General features: G+C 37.3%; 1 protein-coding gene across 2 annotated transcripts in view; it reads left to right on the top strand.

Moving 5' to 3' along the window:
- LOC141347653 (protocadherin-9) overlaps window positions 1–22648 on the top strand; it is a 300609-nt gene that overhangs the window by 4764 nt on the left and 273197 nt on the right. The gene's annotated exons all lie outside the window — the stretch shown is intronic.

The raw sequence follows: 22648 nt of genomic DNA, 5'->3' as shown, positions 1-22648 counted from the left end.
TGAGTTTCAATCTTGTTCTTATTTTCTGCATTTGTTAATTAGCATTCTCTATGATACCAGTTTCTTAATTAATCTTGGACTGCAGTTAATCTACTAATCGAGAAAATGTGCGCACACAACATTAAACATTATCTCCTGGTTCATTAAATCCAATGGCATCTGAATACTAAACCAATAAAATGTCTCAGACATTTAGTATAGAAAAGTGTTCTCTTTCGTTAGCCGTGCATATTTCTCAAAGACAATATAAAGTGCTAAAAATCGCAAAAGCAAGTTGCCAAGCACAGCATCTCATAGTATGAAAGCCAAATGATGAGAAAGAGAGAGTTGAGAGAGGGAGGGAGGGAGGGAGGGAGAGAGGGGAATATTACCTTTAGGTGGCACTGTTGTTCTGTATGGCATATTCTGGCTATGGGCCAACATGCAGTGTGTATGTGTGTGTGTCTGTAATGCATGGGGAAGAAGTGGGGGGCAGCTACTCGTTCTCTCTCTGTCCCTCTCTCTCATTCACTCTCTCTAGCACTCGCTCACTTTTCGTCTCTCTGTCTCCTTGCCTTTCCCTTGCCCTTTTGTCTGTGTGTGTTTGTGTGTGTGTGTGTGTGTGTGTGTGTGTGTGTATGGGAGCATCTCTCTCAGTAAACAGCTCATGTCTAATGATGGACTGAATACACAACAGATTGGTAATGGCTGTTAGAGATGTATAAGATAAGGTCTGACCGTTGGAGAACAAACATACATATTTGTTTACTTAGGTATCTAAATAAGAACTTCTGTTTTTTTTAAATAAGCATAATTATGATACTAATTATTACGATAGACCAACACCTGGGGACAATTTTATGTTTGTAGAATTAAAAAAAACTTTATTTATAGATTAATTTGCGCTTTTAATTATTTATTTGTTTAAAAAAACACTTTTTTTTATTAATAAATGTTTTCTTAGTTGAAGACATAATAAGCTCACCTCAGAGGGGAGTTTTGTGTTTAAAAAACACGTTATTAATGAATAATTTTTAGTTCACTATCTGGTGTCAATTTTGTGGCTGATGTATAGCAAAGTCCAACACATTCACACAGATACTATATTCAAATACATGTGTTTAAATCACATTTAGATGCTGTCTCTAAGTAAAGTCCAACCTTAGCTTGTATCTTAAGGTGAATTATAATTACCACAGACTAAGTCTGTCCCAAACTGTAGCCCCAAAAGAAAACATTTGCATTTTTAAAATAAAAGTAATCATTGTTTTCTTTGCTGGACCGCTTTTCCAATTAAGGACATCCTTGGACGTCCCCATAGGGAAGTTTTTTCAGATTTAGCTCACTTCAGGGGATAATTTTGTCCACAAAGTGTAGCTTCAGTAAGTAAACACACCCAACTCTGCATATTTCCAGATTGAGTGTGTGGAGGATCATTAATAATTTCCTTAAGCGTGAAAGCTGTACAAACAAAAGCTTGTCTAATATAGTTTTCGAGTCTGGAAGATGGGGGCGTCTGGGTTGTCTTGCTCTTGTGTGGGCGATACAGATCGTGGACGTGCATCAGGGCAGGCCACACAGGATATGACCCTTCTATAGATTACTCTGCAACTCATCCCATTCCCTCTCCAAATGAGAACATCAAACGAGTGCGGTGAAGCATTTCAAAAGGTTTTTCAATGAGATTTTGGATATGCAAAGCAATTCTCTTTCTGTCTAAGGTTTGCATTTTAGGGAGAAAGAAAGGAGTACACCAATGTAGAATGACAGATTACATAACGAACTGCAATCCAGGCCAAGAGAGCGGCCTCTGCAGCTACTGTCCTATTGGGAACCATGCTGTCGTGCTGTACATGCCTTAACGAATGACTCAGTGACCCAAAACAAAAGCCGCCACTGTAAGCGCAGAGACAGATGCCTGTCAACGCTGTAGATGGATTGTACCACACTGTGAAATACACTGTTCGCTCAGTCCAGAGGGGTCTGTGTTTGAACAGGGGTTGCCCTTTGTGTCTCTGTCTCGATCCTTTAAAGGCCATTTACTGTGCGTTTCCTCTCCAAAGCTCATAGATAGTGGGGCAGCCTCCATGCAGAGCTAGTTAGCACGGCTAGAGGCACATCAGTGGCAAGCTTATTATGGCACCCAAAACCTCTGCTGACAGCCATAGGGCAATTAACACTTGGCCTTTCTGTTCACCGACTGAACTGAAGCAGTGCAAACAACAATGAGCACATGCAAACTTGCCTGATAGTCAGGGGTGCAGCAAACATTACTATTTTAGTTTTGCCTGACCACAGTGCAATGAAAAAAAAAAAGTAGATGGCTTTGTAAAACCACAGCTTTAAAGGGATCGTTCACCTCAAAATGAAATTCTGTCATCATTTCATCCCAACAGAAGAAAGAAAGTCATACAGGTTTGGAACAACATGAGGCTGAGTAAATGATGACAGAATATTCAGTTTGGGGAGAACTGTCTCTTTAAGACTAATTAGAAGCAGTGGTTGCAACAGTGAGTACGTTTACATGGACAACAATATTCCGATTTTAATGCGATTAAGATAATACTCTGATTAAGAAGCATCCATGTAAACTGAGATTTTTTATTAATTTAATCCGACTAAAGTCATAATCGGAGTAAACACAAATCGAATTAAGACAGGTGGAGTATTCCTATTTTAGTCGCATTATGGAAGACATGTACACACCTTAATCACACTATTCCCCTTGTGTAGGACTTTTCGCCACATTTTGTGACAGGATACACACTAATGCTGCGTTCCAGGCAGGTTTTTGAGCTCGTAAATCATATCTTCAAACCACGACTCAGGTCTTTGTAGCGTTCCAGGCAAGTCACGCTAATCATTTATTAGTTTTAGCTATATTATTAATAATTTGATTGCAACGTCGTTATATTGTCCTAAAATCTATTTTCCACCGTGTGCCACTCGCATAAACACAGCACCCCAGAGGCTTTATTGTTGTTTCGCGGGATGTAACTCGGAACTGGGAGTACGTCGATCTAGTACGAGTTCAGGGGTGGGAATTCACGGGTTTGACTGCCTTTCCAGTGCACTTTCACGGGTAGAAGTTTTGGAAAAACACGGGTTATGGGTTGCCTGGAACGCGGCTAATGCTCTCAGTTGGTCGCACGTGCTTATTGGGTTCATTTTTATTTTTTTTGCTACAACATGGGATTAATCAATGCTCATTGCTGATAAATGGTTTGTCTGTTATCATAATTTATAGTTTTATGGAAACGTAGTTAACATTCAACCCGTTCTTTTTCATTAGTATTATTTGTGATTTTAATTTTGTGAACGGGATTTCCGCTATTGGAATGTCTTAGGATGCTTTTTAATTTTACTATCGAATTCATGATCTTGGTTTTGCTAACATATATAGGCTACACCTATCAATTTTAAGATTAAAACAAATTTTTAAAAGATGGATTTGTTATTTTTAATTAAACAGCATAACAACAATAAAATAAAACCAGCTTATATCATTTATTAACAAAAACTAATAAAACGAGGCATGGACTCCATCACATGCTGTGTTATATGCCGACTAAACAATTTATTACAGGGCGCGCAAACACTGAGCAACCAAATCAATTAATAAAAAATAAATAAAAGAAAGCCTCCAAAGCGTAATGTGAGGTAAACGGCAAAGATAACAGGGTTTTCAAAATGAAAACAAACAAACAAAAAAGTAAAACTAAACTGGCTTTTCGACTTGCGTGTGTTTTTTTTTTTTTCCCTAAAAACTGACTGGCTCTGAAACGCTCGCTGTATGGAGCAGACGCTTTGGAGCAGAAATGCGACCACGGCAAATTTTAACTCACACATTCTAAAAAAATTGTTGCATATGTCCAGAGCCACTTCAAGTTTTTATAAAATTAAAACCGAAACATCCGAAACTCTATAACGAAGATGAACTGATAGCGTCGCGTGTGGACGTAATGTGTGTCATTAATCGATCTATGTACTATAACATGTAAAACGGGAACATGAAAGGAATATTCTAAAAGCAACTCATGTAAACAGCTTAATCATATTATTGTCTTATTCAGAATAAGGTCATTAATTAGATTACTGGTGTCCATGTAAACGTAGTCAGTGATTCATTGAGCGAAGGTTAATGCATTTATCCAAAGCAACTTACATTGCATTCAAAGCTTACACGAATTCCATTGAACTTAAACTCATGACCTTGCTAGTGCCATGCTCCACTCTTTGAGCCATAGAAACTTGTCAAGTCACATAATTACTAGCCATGAGCCAAAATGATTTATAAGTGCAACAATATGTCCTGTCGACTTTTTAACATTGCTTCTGATAATAATATGTAATATAGGAAAATTTCCACTGTGCATCTAGGAATCAATGCAAATCATTCCTTGGCCATTTCTCTGTCACTTTACTGTTTTTCAGAGTGAAATCCAATCATATACCAGATACAAATTGCTCACCTTCCAAAGCACTCGTTGATGAACAGCACTTATTGCAAAATAATCCAAGTAGGCCATTTATTTCTCATTTGTAGTTTTTTTATTGCATGGGGCAAACACACAGGCACACATCACGGTTCAATAGCTTCTCAGGATGGAGGCGCATTAAAAAGTCTATTACGAAGTGCATGAAACATTTAGGTTATTGATTAAGCGTGCATGCATAGTGTGCAAGACTCCGCTCTGCGGGAAAACTCCTCAACAAGCCTGATTAATAAACTCGGTTGGAGAAATTAAACTGGGAAGTGACTGCTCATAGCAAACCGAACTCATACAAGCATTTATAAGAGCATTTGCGCTTTAAGCCGGAGATTTCACCTCATAAAAAAAATCACTTACATCACGTCTATCAGATTCAGATTTCTTATTAAATCTTCGTCTATAAATACAGATTCTTTGAAAGCCTCGTTCATATGTATCCGAGCCCCGAGAGCAGGCTAACAGCTCTACCGGTGAGTGCTAGCAGTAATGACTTGCAATTATTCCGGAGTGATGCGCTTATTCCGTTTGGATTAGGAAGCAATCAGACTCTGGAGAATCGGTGGGACTGTTTTAGAGACCAGATGATTGTCTCTCATGCACTGTTTCCTCCGTTGCTGAGCGTTCCTCTAATCTGGCAAAGCAGAGCGCAGTCAGGTCGTTCCCACTGTCACATAATAGAAGGAATCTGTAGGCATCGCCTTTCCTGAGTCTCTCAACGAGCTAAGACAAAACCAAAATGAAACAAAAGTGTCTGGTTGCTGACTTGAATCGCAACATTGAATCTTAAGAGATTACGCATGCATCAGGCTCACGCTCTGCCATATGTGCACTAGACAAAGGTTACTAGCGAGGGCACGGACCGAATAATATGTGGAATGAAGAGATGTGTGTGTGTGTGTTCAAGCCTCTCTCGAGTGGCTTTATGCTTCAATGAATGGACATCCTAATGCAAACAGTAGAGACTCGAAGCGGTACGGGGGAAGGCGGTAATAGACTCCGCATTGTGATGGTGAAGGGCCGGGAGGGAGTAGTTCTTTCTCCACAGGTTCATTTGCCACATTAATAAGGGATTAGCATGGACGGGGCTCCCAGGATCAGGGCCTGAAGTTTGAGAAGATTAATGGACTGTGACATTATTGCACCTGAGGGGGATGTCTGTTGCGATATCTGGCACGTTGAGCTGATGGAGGGGCTCCGTTGGGCCAGAGAAAGAGATTTAGTCGGGGTACAACACTTGCGGCTGCTCGCTGCCTCTCATTGTCTTGCATAAAGAGCCTCTGCAATTCATTATTTCGTGTTGTTGGGCTCCTCTTTGACTGGTTTGCGGGAGCCTAGATTAAATATTATGTAAATTGCGTTGGACTGGTGCAGTGTTATGTTATTAAATAAACATTCTGTCATCATTTACTCACCCTTGTGTCGCTCCAAACCTGTATGCCTTTCTGTAGAACACAATAGAAGATATTTTTAAAAATGCTTCTGCGCTTCTTAGTCCACATCAGGAAAATCAGTGTGGTCCAAAGTTCTTCTGGACCCCAATGGCTTTCATTTCATGGACAATAGAAAAAAGAAAATCATACAGGTTGGGACAAAATGTTTAGTTTGGGTGTTTGGGTGAACTATCCTATTTAAAACCACTTTTACGAGAGATGCATTTACAAATTTGTCCGCCTTCCATGCACCAATTTTACACAATACACTGGTTGAGATGAACCCAGGTTTGTACGCGTTGGAAACCAAAGATTCTTGCTTTTGGAAAGGTTCCTAATTCTCCAAATCCATTTCGTACACAAGCCTCTTTCAATTCAAGGGTCAGTCCCACCATTTCAGTCCGAACGGCAATGGCCTACAATTCTGAAAATTACACGCTTGTCCGTTTCTTTTACGTAATCCAGTCCACCTCAAGCACAGTTTGTCAAATCCCCGGTGGGAGCAAGCAGGCTTATCTTTCAAACAGACCGTTGATTGCGCACGTTCTGGACCCAACGCTGAGGTGAAAACTCCCCGTTTTGTCCCTGCGAGGCTCAGCCTCTGAAGTTCAAGTTGAACTCACTCGATATAAAGTACTTTGCAGTTATAGCCCTTGTTGGGGCCAAACTGTCAAACTGCTTTTGATAGGGTACTGATGGAAGACAGGCGAGGCGGTGCAAGAATGGACCATTGCCTCAGGATGCCCGTTGCAAAGCCTGTGTGAAACTCCTAAATATAGAGAACAAACTGTAAGTTTGAGGTAGGGTTGAAGGCACCCCACTTGGGTGCTAGCAGAAGTTTTCAGCAAGCTCAAGACTTTTATACTGTACATTGACACAGATGTTCAGAAGGTGTTGCTGGTAAAACTTCAAGCAAGACCTCCCTTTCCCGCATGGACAGAATGCAGAGAGAATACGCTAGAGTTTTCATTTATTCATTACTCAGACTAGCACAGACCATTGGCAAATTACCAGGATTTTTACTATTTTCAAAACAGATGTTGGCTTTTTTCATCATTTTCATGCTCATCACATAATTACTGTTGTGACTGTAGAGATTAAAATAAACTTCAGTGGCCTCCAGAATTATTTGGACATTCATTCCACACTTAAAAAGGCACAAAGTGGCACCTGCAATGGTTTAAATAATGCTAGCGCTTTTATTTTTCATGTTTGCAAAGACCTCTAACCTTAGTGGATGTAAAAGAACTTCCCCTCAATTTAATGCAGTGTAGAACACAAATGTTTCCCAATGTTTGGTTTGACATTTAGACATTTTAAGCAAGGTTTGAGTGTCCAAATATGCTTCAGGACCATGAATATATACCAAATATGTTTTCAGTCTGGTTTATTTTTGAAGTCGAAAGGAGAGAAAGAGATAAAGTATTCAAAAGATAAGTGTTCAAATGTGTTTAGCTGTGTTGTTTCCTCTGCCAGCTCTCTGGCAGCTCATTTGCTGAAGTCACAAGCAAAAGTCAGCGCCATTCATCATAATTTCATTTCATAAAGCAAACTGATTGATAAGAGATGGCTCCCGGATCCGCTCTGTGATCTCTGACAGGCTAGATGAGAACACTCTGCCTTTTCACTCCTTCTGATTTTTATTTCCATATTTTTTATCTTTCATTCTCATACACTTATTAACACTGATTGACTATAGGCATTGCATGATTCCTAATTATATATATGTCGAAGAACATAAACAAATTATTAAACCCTATCATGATAACACCCAAAGTCTCTGTTTATTTCATCGTACGGTACCTACATGCTGCAATTCTGAATGCATTTGGGTAACGACTCACACGTCATGAAATGGCTAAAGTAGATACGGTGGAAGAAAATGTTTCTTGACTAGAAATGTTAATTTTTGTCCACATGTTTTCACACTGTTTCTAATGCTCACCTGAGGTACAGTAGGGGTTCATCTAATGTGCACCAGTTCATCTCAACATTTTTGGGAGAGAAGACAAAGGCCCACATGAACACCACTGTACACTCTTAAGAATAAAGGTTCCAGTTTGAACCACGAAGGGTTTTCATCAAAGACAACCATCCACGTGCTGCTGCTTTAAAGAACCCAGAAACTATCACATGTAAGGTAACATCAAGAACATTTCTAATCTCCAAGGAGCAATACAACCAACTCAAGAACCCTATACTGGGTAAAAGCAATGATAAGAAAAGCCACTGAAGAACCTTTATTTTTGAGAGAGTACTGTGACCATCCCTAAGTGCTGTTTCTCTGACACAGTGACATTATTATGACACACCAGCCCTGTAGGGCCTTTCCAAAGGTTGACGGAGTCATTCTGTCAGATCACAGCACCTCCCCTTTCTTCAGATTAATAGCTTTGATTACCATAATCTGTAGTGAACTTCTCCTGTTCCACCCCTCCACTGCACCCGCCGTAATTTATAATGTACATAAAAGATGTTTTATGTAAATTGACCTCCTGGTAATCTTGCTTAATGTGCTGTGTTATTCTATAATGGACTGTTATGATTTTGTTTCTGCATATTTTTTTCTTTGGCTTGTTATAATGTACTTCCCCACTGCAATCTGTATGCAGCTCAAGTAATCCTTGATGACTATTAATATTATGATTTTGTTTTTGTTTTCTGCTGAGCATTGTTTGAACGGTGATATTTTATCTTTTTAATTTCATAAATAAATGTTGAAAAGTAATTTTTTTCTTTCTGGTTTTTAGTCCACTGCTTTTGACACTGTGAAACTTGCACTATGAGCTCTAATCAGGTTTTACTGCAGATAAAAGCACACGTCATTATTCACTCAGTGCAACGCTTTCATCAGGCAGATCTAAGGTTTATCTTAAATTTAGATAGTGTGCATCATACTAAGCATGCACACTGTTAAAATCACATCTGCACTGTGATTGAAGTGAACTTATTAAGCACAGCTTGCTTAAAACTTCTGTTTTTGCACGTTGACGTAGTTCAAAGTAGGACTATGTCTAGTAAAAATAAACTAATGAGGAAGTATATCAAGTAAACAAGAACAAAACACACCGAGTATGCATATTTATTAGTGTGAAACGTCATGCAAATGGATGTAAACCAGTGACAAACACAATTTAATAGATTTGATAAAGGGGATTTAGCACCAGATGTGCATTTTGCATAGATTTTTAATTACAGATCAAATGCATTTAAACTTAACAAGCTCTGTTGAACTGCAAATTGAAGGATATAAAGATCTGAAGTGATGTATCACTTTGGAAGCCGGTATAGCATAGAAAACGCCATATTACAAATGGGTTGCCTCTAGCTTTATAACAGCAGGATTGTGAACTGTTTAAAATGTGTCTGTGAGATATGAAAGGACAGAAGATACCCTGAAGCTCTTTGCTAGGTTTGAAATTTCAAGGATTTAAGATACTGTAAAAAATGAGTTGATAAAGTTAATGACAGTGTGAGAAAAAAAGTTAATAGAGCAGGATGGACACATACTTTTACATTCCTGCATTTGATGGAGACTTTTACATTCAAGCTACACATTTGTTCAAGCATTCCCTGGGAATTGAACCCATGACCTTGGCCGTTAGTGCCATGCTTTACTGTTTTATACACTGCAGGCCTTTATATCAGTTGAATGAATGAACACAATTTTCTATATTGACACATTTCCTACTGAAATGGCAAGTTTCATGAACCATGATTTGCTACTTGCCGTTTTATTGCTAGTTGCTTGCAGGTGGTATTATGGGGGACATTCTTGTCCTTAACAGATTTTTATTGGACAAACATTTCCATGTCTCTTAACAATTCGACAGTATTTTGGTCCATTTTTTCTGCAATAGTAATATGGTACATTTTGTCATTTTTACACAGCAAAAAACAAAAAAAACAATGCAAGGTACAATAAAATAACACCCAGACTACATTAAATATGAGTTCATTTGCTGCGCCTTACGGATAAAGTGTTTTCACCTACTATAATGTATTTTGTGTGATACAATATTGGCTACTGAGAGTAAGAAACATTAAGAAACAAAACTGTTTTTTTTTTTTTAAATAGACTATGCTATTGCAATCCTTCTGGTTTATCCAGTTCATAATAATATTAATGCTTTTTTAATGCATTTTAATGCTTTCTATTTGTAAAAACTGGGCTTGCTGTCCATGTCCATTGAAGTTTAGCTTCATCATGATGACCTCAAAACTAACAGACATGAACTAAAAGTACATTTGGATACTAATAACTGATTCAGAACTGGATCCAATCCAATCCGAATGATTCAAATGAGTCGTTTCTTTTAGTGAGTCAGAAACAGTTGAATCAGATTCCCCCTAACTGTAAAATAACAATTTGGTTTTTTTTAGAGAATCAACAACATAAAGTGCAAAAGTCTGATTCCTAAATAAATGACTCTAATGAATCGGTTATAAAAAATTTTAGTGAATCAAACTCATATAGAAACTTAAATCAGTGTAGATACTAACTGGTTGTTCAAATGATTGAATGAATGTGTACACTCTTAAAAATAAAGGTTCCAAAAGGGTGTTTTTGCAGTGATGCCATAGAACCATTTTTGATTCCCCAAAGAACCTTTCAGTGAAAAATTCTATAAAGAACCATTTTGAAGAATATTTGAAAAATCTAAACTATAAAGACTATAAAGAACCTTTTCTGAATTGGAAAGGTTCCGTGGATGTTTAAGGTTCTTAATGTACACTCTTAAAAATAAAGGTGCTTCGCGATGCCATAGAAGAACCTTATTGTCTAAATGGTTCCATAAAGAACCTTTAACATCTGAAGAACCTTTCTATTTCACAAAAGGTTCTTTGTGGACAGGAAGTTTTTCCAGATTATAATAAGGTAAAAAAAGAGATGGTTCTTTAAAGAACCTTTGACTGAATGGTTCGTTGTGGAACCAAACATGATTCTGCTATGGTATCGCTGTGAAGAACCTTTTAAAGCACCTTTATTTTTAAGAGTGTAGTTCAAGATTCACATGATGAGTTCTGCTTATATTTGACCGTCGTGTAAAATAAAAGCAATCAGCCTAAAATGTACAGGTATAAAACAAGAACAGCAGTAAACAATGCATACAATTTGACCTTTAATGGTTTTCAGAGATTCATTCTCAACCTAATGCAGACTAAGCACCACTAAATAATATGACAAGAGATTCCTACATATTAGAATACGAATAAAAACAGCAGTAAGCAATATATATATATTTTGTGAATTGTATTAAAAAAGGTACAAATGGTCTCAAAGGCATGTTTAGCGCGTCAAGAACGTGCTTACCAATGAGATTAGTGGTAATACAACATCAAGAGTTGACTGCGCACACCTATAAAGCCATTTCTACCTTTCTGCCTAAGCTTTCCGTCTACGGCCCCTTTAATTTGATAGGTTTACACTCCACAACAGGAGTAAATCTCTTTAATAATATAAGAACCAAAACAGATTACGGCTGAATATGGTCTGATGCTTCGTAGCAGTTGTTTGGTTGAGAACTGGCGTCTAAGCGCTGCATAAACACATGCTGAGCGAACGGGTGTATTTCAAAGTGCCGAGCAAACACATCCACGGCTTAAACTCCTTCTTTAATCCTTTCATTTTTTGGAGCGTGGCCTCTGTTGGCGGGCTGATGACTTGATGAGCTTGCGTTGGGGTTGAAGAGCGAGAGATAAATAAATACACAAACAAATCTTTGAAGGCTAGGGTTAGGGTAATCCCATCAGCGCTGTCTTTTATGGTGGACAGCAGAATCCGGTATGTCCGGTTAGCGCTCCAAACATCCTGTTCTGGCATTTTATATAAATATAATGTGGCAGGGTATAAATATTTAGAGCGGGATTGGTTCAGGACTAGTTCATTGGTCTGTGTGGGGCTCCGGGGCTCGTTCGTCCCAGCTGTTGCTTTGACAAGCAGCTGAGGGAGGAAATGAATTACTATGATGGTGTCAGCGTTAGGTAAACCAGCTGGGATATAAACTCACATTAGTGACGTCCCCGAGGCATTCAAATGGTGTCATGACTTCCACATGTGTACTGTAGAAAAAAAAAAAAAATTGCAAAAATTGATGCTATTTTTCAATTCTTATTAAAATTGCAGACATTTAATCCGCTGCATTTTTTCATGCCGTCTTTTCCGACATCATTTGGCACTAGCTTTGAATTTTCAAAATGCAATCTCAAGCCTCAAAATATTTTTAGACACTGAAGATTTTTTTTTACTTAGAAAATATTTTAGTATGTGTCTTCAACTACTATGTACCTACATTTAAATTAGGTTCAGGGTTAATACCTAGTTATTTCCCAGTTATTGTAAATACTATAACCAACTCGTTCGCACTACCAGCTCGTCACATATTGATGCCTGGTCAGGACCCTTTAAGGTCAGCTAAAAGGATACCCCTGGGTGTCAAAAAATGAACTTTTCAATTTGCAGGGTCCTGCATTGTTTTCAGTTGTTTGTCCTAATTTAACAGTTTGCATGCATTGTCAAAAAAATTTCATTGGAAAACCTAACCCCACCCCTACCCTAAAGTTACCCACTTCTGAACAATATTAAACACGTAACAGGCAAATATGTGACCCTGGACCACAAAACCAGTCATAAGTGTAAATTTGTCAAAATTGAGATTCTTATGTCATCTGAAAGCTGAGTAAATAAGCCTTCCATTGATATATTGTTTGTTAAAACAGGACAATGTTTGTCTGAGATACAACTATTTGAAACCTGGAATCTGAGGGTGAAAAAAAATCTAAATATTGAGAAAATCGCCTTAAAAGTTGCCCAAATTAAGTTCTTAGCAATGCATATTACTAATCAAAAATCAAGTTTTTATATATTTATGGTAGAAAATTTACAAAATATCTTCATGGAACATGATTGATTTTTGGTATAAAAGAAAAATCGATAATTTTGACCCATACAATGTATTTTTGGCTATTGCTACAAATATACCCACGCTACTTAAGACTGGTTTTGTGGTCCAGGGTCACATATATGTACAGTCACAGGTATTTATTGCAAAAACCGACATAAACAAGCAGTATAAAAGCATTACAAACATGTGCACTGTAGAAAAAAAATGCAAAAAATTATATTTTTTAATTCTTATTAAAATTGCAGATACTTCATCAGCTCCATCCTTTCATGCCATCTTTTCCAACATCATTGGCACTAGCTTCGGATTTTCAAAATGCAGTCTCATGCTGCAAAGCACTTTTAGATACGGAGAAAACAATGGTATAAGATTAACAAACTTAGTTTGAAATTATTTTTGGATCCACTTTATATTACATGTAAGTGTCTTTAACTACTATGTACCTACATTTAAATTAAGAATTTTATGCAGTGCACTTATTGTGTACATGTACGTTTTTACATTGCACATATAATTAAAAAAATACTTTCTTGTAATTATGTTTGTAATTAATTTCTGTAGTTACATCTGGAACTAGTCAAAACTACCCATACACCTTAACCTAACCAGTCCACCCAACCTGACCGTAACCATATCCATACCATAAAAGTGATCTGGGTTGCACTTTATTTTACAGTGTGTGCACTTACCTGTAGTTACAATTTTATTTAAAAAAGTACTGGATAATACTACATGGGTTATGGGTAGGTTTAGGGGTAGGTTGAGGGTTTAAACCCAGTTATTACCTAGTTATTGTAAATACTATAACCAACACATTCTCACTCCCAACTCATGACCAATTGACACTTAGTCAGGATCTCTTGGCTTTGATGGCTTTGTTTGTCTTAATTTAATGTTTGCATACCTTTGTAAAAAATGGAAATGATTTTATATGAATGTATACTTTCATTGGAGCACCTAACCCCACCCCTACCCTAAACCTACTGACTTCTGAACAATATTAAACATGTAACAGGCAAATATAAGTACAGTCACAGGCATTTATTGCAAAAACTGAGCATTTCACAACCAAGGCTGATGTAAGGATTCTTCTGGCGGCATTTTTGAATTTGCACACAGTCGCACACAGGATGAGCTTTACGGCAGACGGAGACTGCGATCTATTCTTCTTAAATTAATAGTTTTGCCTCTGAAGACTTGGAATATTAATACTTTTTACATAAATTATGACTGTAGTTGTACCTGCCTGTTATATCTTGTGTAATACAAATAAATAAAGTTGGGACTGTTTACATTTAAAAATTACCCCCAACATATATGCTATATTTGCTATATGGCAAAATTATTACCCAATGTATAATTTAATCATACTGAGGCATATAATTTAATCATACAATCAGGCATACTGACGCCAAGGGATTCTTATTTAAAGCAGTGCCACTAAAAGGGTACCCTGTGCATCTAAAAGTGACACCAAAAGGTCTTGACTAAACATCAATATGTGATGAGTTAGGAGTGAGAACATGGTGCTATAACAAGTGTGGAACAGGACTGTCAAATAAAGCTCTATGATGATTTGTATTACTAGATGTACAAAATAAGTAAATCATTCCAAACAATTCATTATTTTTAATGCAAGTACATGGTAGTTAAAGACACCTAATATTAAGTGGGACCTGACTGTTAATACATTTCTACATAAATACATAAATTTCACAAGGTAATGGCAAGTAATACAGTGAATTAAGGATGAAATTTTGAAGCAGAAAGACAGAAAAAGTACTGTATTGTTAAACACACTCCAATAATCTTCAAAAGCTATGAAAACATGTCCAGTGTTAATGCAAGTTGCCATCCCAACTGAAACCAATTGGACCACAAGGAGCTACCCAAAATGCCAATTTGGCACATAGTAGTTACCAGACACTCTGGCTGTGTCTCAAATTGCCTATTACAATCCTTATATAGTGCACTTGATGGGACTGCTATTTGTAGTGGTGTCTGAATGATAGACACTATAAAATGTGCACTTATTCAAAACATTAATGCAACACAATAATGACTGTACAACCAATGTTAGTAGTGGTATAATTATGTACACTAGTGAATACCCATGCACTGTCAAATATATCCCACACAGCACTTTTTGTCAGAATCCACTCACTTGCTTAAAATTCACTTATTCAGAGGACTATATTTGGATCTATTTGGATATATATACTTGGGTGGAGAAGTTGATCAGATACAGCCACTGCGTTCCTGTAGCAAACAAGCACTGTAGAGCTTGTTTGAAAGTCATGGGTTCGATTCCCAGGGAATGAATGAATGAAAAAACATATACACTTTATAAGCAGTGTATGCCTGCTTTGGATAAATCTACATTAAATGGTCTTAAATCATTGTGAAATACTTTGAAATTGTAAATAATTAAAGCATATTGGCTAATACAGTGTACAGTGTTTGTGAGAAGTCAATCTAGTGGCATCTGCAAATAAGCAAGTACCCAGGTCCCAAGGTGATTTTTTGTGAATATACTGTATATTTAGATGGTGTCCAAAACCTAAGACCTTATATCTTATTGTCCTGTCTCTGTATATTAAGACATTTTCTGTGAAGTTCACAGATGGCCAAGCAGAATGACCACATGCTTTGCTTGAAGAGCATGTTTATTTCTGTATCTCTTAAAATAGTTATGCCACTTGGATTGTCATTTATGTAATGCAGTGACATCCATTCATTCGAAATTGCATCTGAAAGGGTCTAAATGCAGTTTTGGGGCCACCATCTTGTGTTCAAGTAAACCATTAGAGCAAGAGAGAGCGAGTAAGACAGAAGCATTGCTGTGCTAAAGGGAAAAAATGTGCTCAGCACCCAGAGACTACATTTTCAAGACATAAAATCACCTCTTCAGACTGACTTTGCAGTCTGTGATTTTTACGATGGCAGGCGTGGTATTAGTCGCTCCAATCTGTATATCCATCTCTTGCTTTGTCTTGGCCCAGGCAAATCGATGTTCGCAAGGCGCAGTAAAAATGACAATAAAACTCAATCTCAACTTTCAGTCTCAATCTCTTTTTATTGCACCGCATTGACAAGTCTCACGACTGGGCCGGGAGAGGTAATGCACTGAAGTGGCCTACTAACTCTGCCAGCGTGGAGAAAATAACCCGGCTGATTGCCGGGACTCTTGATTGCGCGGCGCTGGACGGTAGGCAAAAGCTGCGGACCGTGATGCTGATTTACTTCCTGAAGGGACGCGGATGACGGAACAGGTGCTGGAGTGTAAATATACATGTAGATCGCCTTTTGATTGTAATGACACAGTGGGTGCCAAAAGCTCCAGGCCAGTCGTTTTTCTTTTTTTCCCCATTTGCTGATTGTCTGAGCCGCTGTTTACTGACTGCCTGGCATCTGGAAGTTCATTTCCTGCACTTAAGAAGAGCCACCATGCTATGTTCATTTTGGCCTGGCTGAATTAAAATCAAACACTAATTGTAGTACTTTTAAAAATGAGTGCATGCAATGTTTCTTCAACTATTTGTACTTTTGGCACTGTGCTTTTAAAACACTTCTCACACTCTCACCATTTAATTTCCCCACCAACCATGTCAAACTGCACACACCACAGGTGAATTCTGTATTGTCTGACCTGTATCATTTTCACCATATCAAAGCACCATTCATTTGCAGTAGAAATGATTTGAAATGTTTAACATTTCTGGTATGATACTGCAAGCTTCTTTGTCTTGCTATAAATAGAATTTAATGCTAATTCTGAAAAAAAAACAAAAAACAAAAAAAACATATACAACGTAATTTGACAGCATAATAGCTTGAAACGTTCTGTTCTTGTTCTTTATTTTCTTCACACCTCACGTCTCCTATTTCATCATCACAAGCTCTTCACTGACACAGTTGTCTCCTTAGTAAACAAGCACACTAACATCTGAAAAAACATTGTTTTTATACAAATGTTTTTGGTTGTGGCAAAGCCAGTTGTTGGAAATGACATTTTTAAAGCATTTTGGGGTAAAATGGCAGACTAGTTTGTCTTGCAAAAGATAACTTAATTTCTTGCATTTCGTTCATCCTTAATAAACCCAATTAAATAATATTTACACAATTTGATATTTACATTTAGCAAATATTTTCATCCAAAGTGATTTAAGGTATACAGTTGCAATCGAAATCATTCAACCTCCCAGAGACTGCAGTATTTTTACAAATACAAGCTTTTCTGAAAATTGCATCTACAACAGTTTACTGGCATATTAAAAGTGATAATGTCAATATATAATGTAATGTTTTTGAGTTACAACACAGCTATGTCATAATTATTCAACCCCTATTCAACATTGCTGTTTGAAGTCTATTTTTTATCATAGGAAACTATGATATTATTACAAATTAAGCCTTTAGAAAGTCTATTAAAAAACAGAATTAGTTTGGGCTGTTACACATACATACATTTAGCCCATGCATGTGCTGAAGTTGAGTAGCAAATATGGTAAAGTCAACAGAGCTCTCACAAAAGCTATAGAGAAGAAATAGTTTTATTATATTAGAACGTTTAAGGCTACATGAAGATTTTCAAGACATTAAAAGTTCCAACATACACAGCTGGCAGCCTTATTCTGTAGTTTAAAGTGTATTGTACCAGAAAACCTTTGAGGATGTTAAATAAGAAAAGCACAATATCATAAAATATTTGATCAGAGCGACTGAAAAAAACCTGCAATGTACAGCCAAAGACTACAGCAACAACGAAAGAAGGAAAAACATTTTGATGCAGAGTATAAGAAGAACACTAGACAAGTATGGCCTTCATGTTAAGAAACCTTGCCAAATACCACTCTTGACCAAGAAAAAAAAGGCAGACTCTGAAGTATTAGGCCATTTTGGCAAGAATTCTGAAGCCTTTGGTGCAAAGTCTGAAGCTAATGATCAATGGACTTTCCTGCAGGACAATCATCCCAAAGTAAACATCCAAATCTACTTATGCTTGGTTCAGGCATCAGTTATAGAATGTACTTAAGTGGCCTGTTCAGTCTCCAGATTGAATTCTCATTGAAAATATTTGGCTGAATTTGAAGAAAGCAGTGGCAAAGTGAAAACCAAAGATCATCAGTGACCTGAAAGCTTTTTCAGGCAAGGAATGGGCCAAGATTGCAGTAGAGAGGTGACAGAAGCTTCTAAGCACTTTAAACGGCGTTTATTGGTGGTTTTAAAGAATAAAAGATTGTGCACTTTATTTTACTTTTGGGGGTTGAATAATTTTGAACATGAGCATTTAGAGCCAATTAGATTTTTTTTTTTTTCATTATTCATCAACTTACGTTCTCGGAGCAGCAAAATGTCTTGCAGGTCAAGGGGGTTGAATAGTTTCAATTGCAACTGTATATTTCATCAGTTAAAAAGATCACAAAAAAATTCTGTCATCATTAACTCAGTATCTTTCTTCTGCTGAACACAAAAGAAGATATTTTGAAGAATTTGGTAGGCCTAACCAAACAGCTGGTAGCACCCATTGACATCTATAGTATTTTTAACAACTGTTTGGTTACCAACAATCTTCAAAATAACTTGTTTTGCGTTCAACAGCTGAAAGAAATTCATACATGTTGGGAAAGACTTGACTATGAATAAATGATGACAGAATTATCATTTCTGTGCATTTTCTTTAATGCATTCACTGGGGATTGAACCAACAACCTTGATGTTGTTTACACCATGTTCTGTTTGCGCTACATCTCTGTTTTTTTTTTTTTTTACTGTACATCACTTCTTATATAGTGTTATGCTGTTCACATGGTGTTCCCTGACACTACTGCCTCCCAGATAAACAAGTGCACTAAGTTTTAACATAACTTTATTAGGGAGATTTGTTGGTTTAAATGACACTAAAACTGAAGGACAGTGACAATTTAAGGTTAGGCTTCAGCCTAGTCCCAGACTAAACTGTCTGAGCTGTTTCAACTCCCTGCTGAAAAAAAAAAAAAAAACACCATCTAAAACAAGCCTAGGCTGGTTGGCTGGTCTTAGCTGGTTTTAGCTGGTGGTCTCCCAGCCTGATCATCCTCTAAAACCAGCCTGCTGACCAGCTAAAACCAGCCAACAAGCCTAGGCTGGTTTTAGCTGTTTTTTGTTTGTTTTTTTGCAGGGCTGAAAGATACTTGCACTGACTGATCTTGCAATATGTCAGGGGCCTTGTTTTGTCTCAAGATGCACACCAGTAATTTTTTTTTTTTCTAAAGCACGTTTCTAAGATTTACCCTAGTGAAAAAAACAGCTAAAACCAGCCTAGGGTGCTGGTCAGCAGGCTGGTTTTAGAGGGGTTTGGCCCACATTTAGCTGGAAACCACCAGCTAAAACCAGCTACTTCCAGCCTAAACCAGCTAAGACCAGCCAACCAGCCTAGGCTGGTTTTAGCTATTTTTTTTTCAGCAGGTATTTAATGTCCTAATTGAACTATGGCCTAATCCTGGCTTAGTCTAAGCCCTGTCTGTGAAACCAGCTTATAACTTTCAGACAATAAATATGTTATTTCACTCTTTGTACTCAAGTTTTACTATAATAGATTTTTGAAATAGTTTTAATAAAAAAACACTACCTTTACGACCATAAAGGTCCCCATTGATCAAGAAACACTCATAAACCACTGCTGGCTAAATAGGAAAGCTATTCAAAAATAAGCTTGAAAGGAAATCACATAAATTCTGCTTCAAAAGAGCTTATTGAAGGGTTGAAAGCTACGACGACGAATGTTTTGTTGTCGAATCCGTTCGATGTATGGATTGTGGATGAGTGTTGAATCAAGGCTTTATCCAGGCGGCTGCGCGGCCGATGGAACCTTGGCGCTCTTGTCGGGATTCTCAGCGTTTGCTTGAACAATGTGAGAACACATAAGAGCTACGATCAATCTGTCAGCGAATAAGCTGTCACAGAGGTGCTGCACCGAGGGATATTTAACGCAAACATAAAACAAGCCGTGTCTGTTGTTTTTATCGTCAAGGGAATGTGAAATGGCAGGGTTTTAAAAAGCACACACGGGCACGTGCCTCACTGCTGCACGAGTGCGTCCTGCCACCAAGTGAACTTTGGAGGGAAATAATAATATGCGTGGAAATGTCATTCAGGCAGGTGACGAGTCACGTCTTATCGCATCTCCATTATATGCTAAGGTGTAAAACATTCGGCTTCCTTATTTAGATGCTGCGATTCCCTCCAGGCGAAGAGCTGAATTAGCAAAGGAGGGTAAAATTGTTTCCCCACTATCTCGCCACAAACACAGACAGCGGCCCCCGTCTCCCCCCTCCGTCAAGCTGATAATGCTCCTGATAAAGTACACGGACACCTGGATTTATTTCCTCCGCTATCACTCGCTTTATTTATTTATTTCCGTGTCCTTTCGTTTACAACCCTTACGTGCGTCTCGATTTCACCTCACCATCTGCACACGGCTGCGCTCAGTGATTCCTGAGCCAAAAATACCAGTAATGCCGTAGTTTCTCATTTCTCTATTTTTTTCACTTGGCTTTTAACACACTAATGTGCTGGACAGATGGCAGCACGCTATGGTTAATACTGTTCCCATTAAGTCATGCGCTCGTTGTAAAGATAAGGGCTGCACTACTGGTCACACTTTTCCTGTATTCAGCCGCACTAATTTGGTTGCTTGGCAGTAGTAGCGGTGAAAGAATCTGCAGCTTTTTCCTTGTAATAAAGATTCCATACTAGGCCTACCTTGTATTGTGGTGGGCGGTATGACCAATTTCATATACCACGGTAGCATATATAACGATATAGTTGTTTTTTCCTAGAAATGAAGCAATTAAGGCTGATATAGGGTGAATGCAGGTTAACTGGGATGTTTTTTTTCCCTCAGTCAACTTAATGGCAAAATGTGTTCCAATTTAGCTGAATTCACACGATTAAACAACCAAGTAATAATGCCTATTTTTCTCTATTCAAGTTTAGTGAGGAAAAAATACATATAGCCTATGTACATTTGAGGTCAAAAGTTTACATCCCCCTTTCAGAATTTTCAAAATGTTAATTATTTTACCAAAATAATAGGGATAATACAAAATGTATGTTATTGTTTATTTAGTACTGACCTGAATAAGACATTTCACATAAAAATGTTTACATAAAACTATATATAAAATATAAAAATATATAAAAATAAAACCTGGTTCAAAGGTTTACATCCACTTGATTCCTATTATACTGTGTTCCTACCTGAATGATCCACAACTGTTTTTTTTTCCATGAATAGTTGTTCATGAGTCCTTTGTTTGTCCTGAACTGCCTGCTGTTCTTCTTCTTAAAAAAAAAAAAAATAAATAAATAAATAAAAATCCTTCGGGTCCCACAAATTATGTGGTTTTCCAGCATTTGTGTGTTTTGAACCCTTTCCAACAATGACTGTATGATTTTGAGATCTTTTCAAACTGAGGACAACTGAGGGACTCATAAGCAACTATTACAGAAGTTTCAAACGCTCACTGATGCTTCAGAAGGAAACAAACATGCATGAAGAGCTTGGGAGTGAAAACTTTTTGAATTTGAAGATCAGGGAAAATGTTACTTATTTTGCCTTCTGGGAAACATGTAAGTGTTTTCTGTAGCCTCAGAAGGGCAGTACTACATTTCCATTACATTTTCCACATCTCCATTTGGTTCCAAAGTTTTCACCCCCCAGCTCTTAATGCATCGTTTTTCCTTCTTGACCATCAGTGAGCGTTTGAACCTGTAACCGTTGCATATGAGTCCCCAGTTGTCCTTTGAGTGAAAAGATGGATCTCAAATAGTTCAAATATCCAAACATGCTGGAAAACCAAAGAATTTGTGGGACCTGAAGGATTTTTGTGAAGAACAGCAGGCAGTTTAACTGTTCAGGACAAACAAGGGATTCGTGAACAACTATCACTAAACAAAAAATACACCTGTGGATCATTCTAGTAAGAACACAGGAATCAAGGGGGTGTAAACTTTTGAACCGGGTAATTTTTATAAATGCAACTATTATTTTCTCTAGTGGACTATATGTAAACATCTTGAAAATATCTTGAAATATCTATGAAATATCTTATTCAGGTCAGTACTAAATAAACAATAGTATACATTTTACATGATCTCTCTTATTTAGGAAAATAATTAACATTTTGCAAATTCTGTAAACTTTTGACCTCAACTGTCTTTGCATGCATTAAAATGGCTTTATAAAACATTACATTCGAATCAGTGTTGTTTTTGACAACCATCTTAGATTTAGTCTTAGTCTTAGTCTTTTGGACTAAAATGCTTCTTAGTTTTAGTCAAATTTTAGTCACTTCTATATGTGATAGTTTTAGTCCAATTTTAGCCGACGAAAAGTCAAAAAGGTTTTAGTCTAGTTTTAGTCGACGAAAAGTCAAAAAGGTTCTAGTCTAGTTTTAGTCAAAAAAAGGGAAAAAAGTAGTCTTTTAACAAATTAATGTAGGTCAGTAAGTATTTTGCTGTTGGGTAGTGTCACTTATAAGTTCTGAAAATAGCAGATCTATAGTTCAACAAAATGTGAGCTTCCGGATCGACTATTTTCACCAATAATTACAATAATGAAGGAATGTTTTAGAACATAAAAGACAAACAAGGATGGAATGCTAAAAGGGCTTGCCATACTAGTATAGCAAAGAGTATTTAATGCTAAAACGGCTTGCCATAGCGTCAGATACTTTTTAAGTTTTAATTGGCATGCACAATAAGCGGAAATGTCATGCATTTTAAATGTCTGACGGACCACCCACTAACATTTTCGTCTATTCTCGTCTCGTCAACGAAAACTCACACACGTCTCGTC

Source organism: Garra rufa, chromosome 12 (genome assembly GCF_049309525.1).
Source record: "Garra rufa chromosome 12, GarRuf1.0, whole genome shotgun sequence".
Classification (NCBI taxonomy): domain Eukaryota; kingdom Metazoa; phylum Chordata; class Actinopteri; order Cypriniformes; family Cyprinidae; genus Garra; species Garra rufa.
The sequence above is the reverse complement of the archived record's forward strand: the minus strand, read 5'-3'. Positions and strand labels throughout refer to the sequence as shown.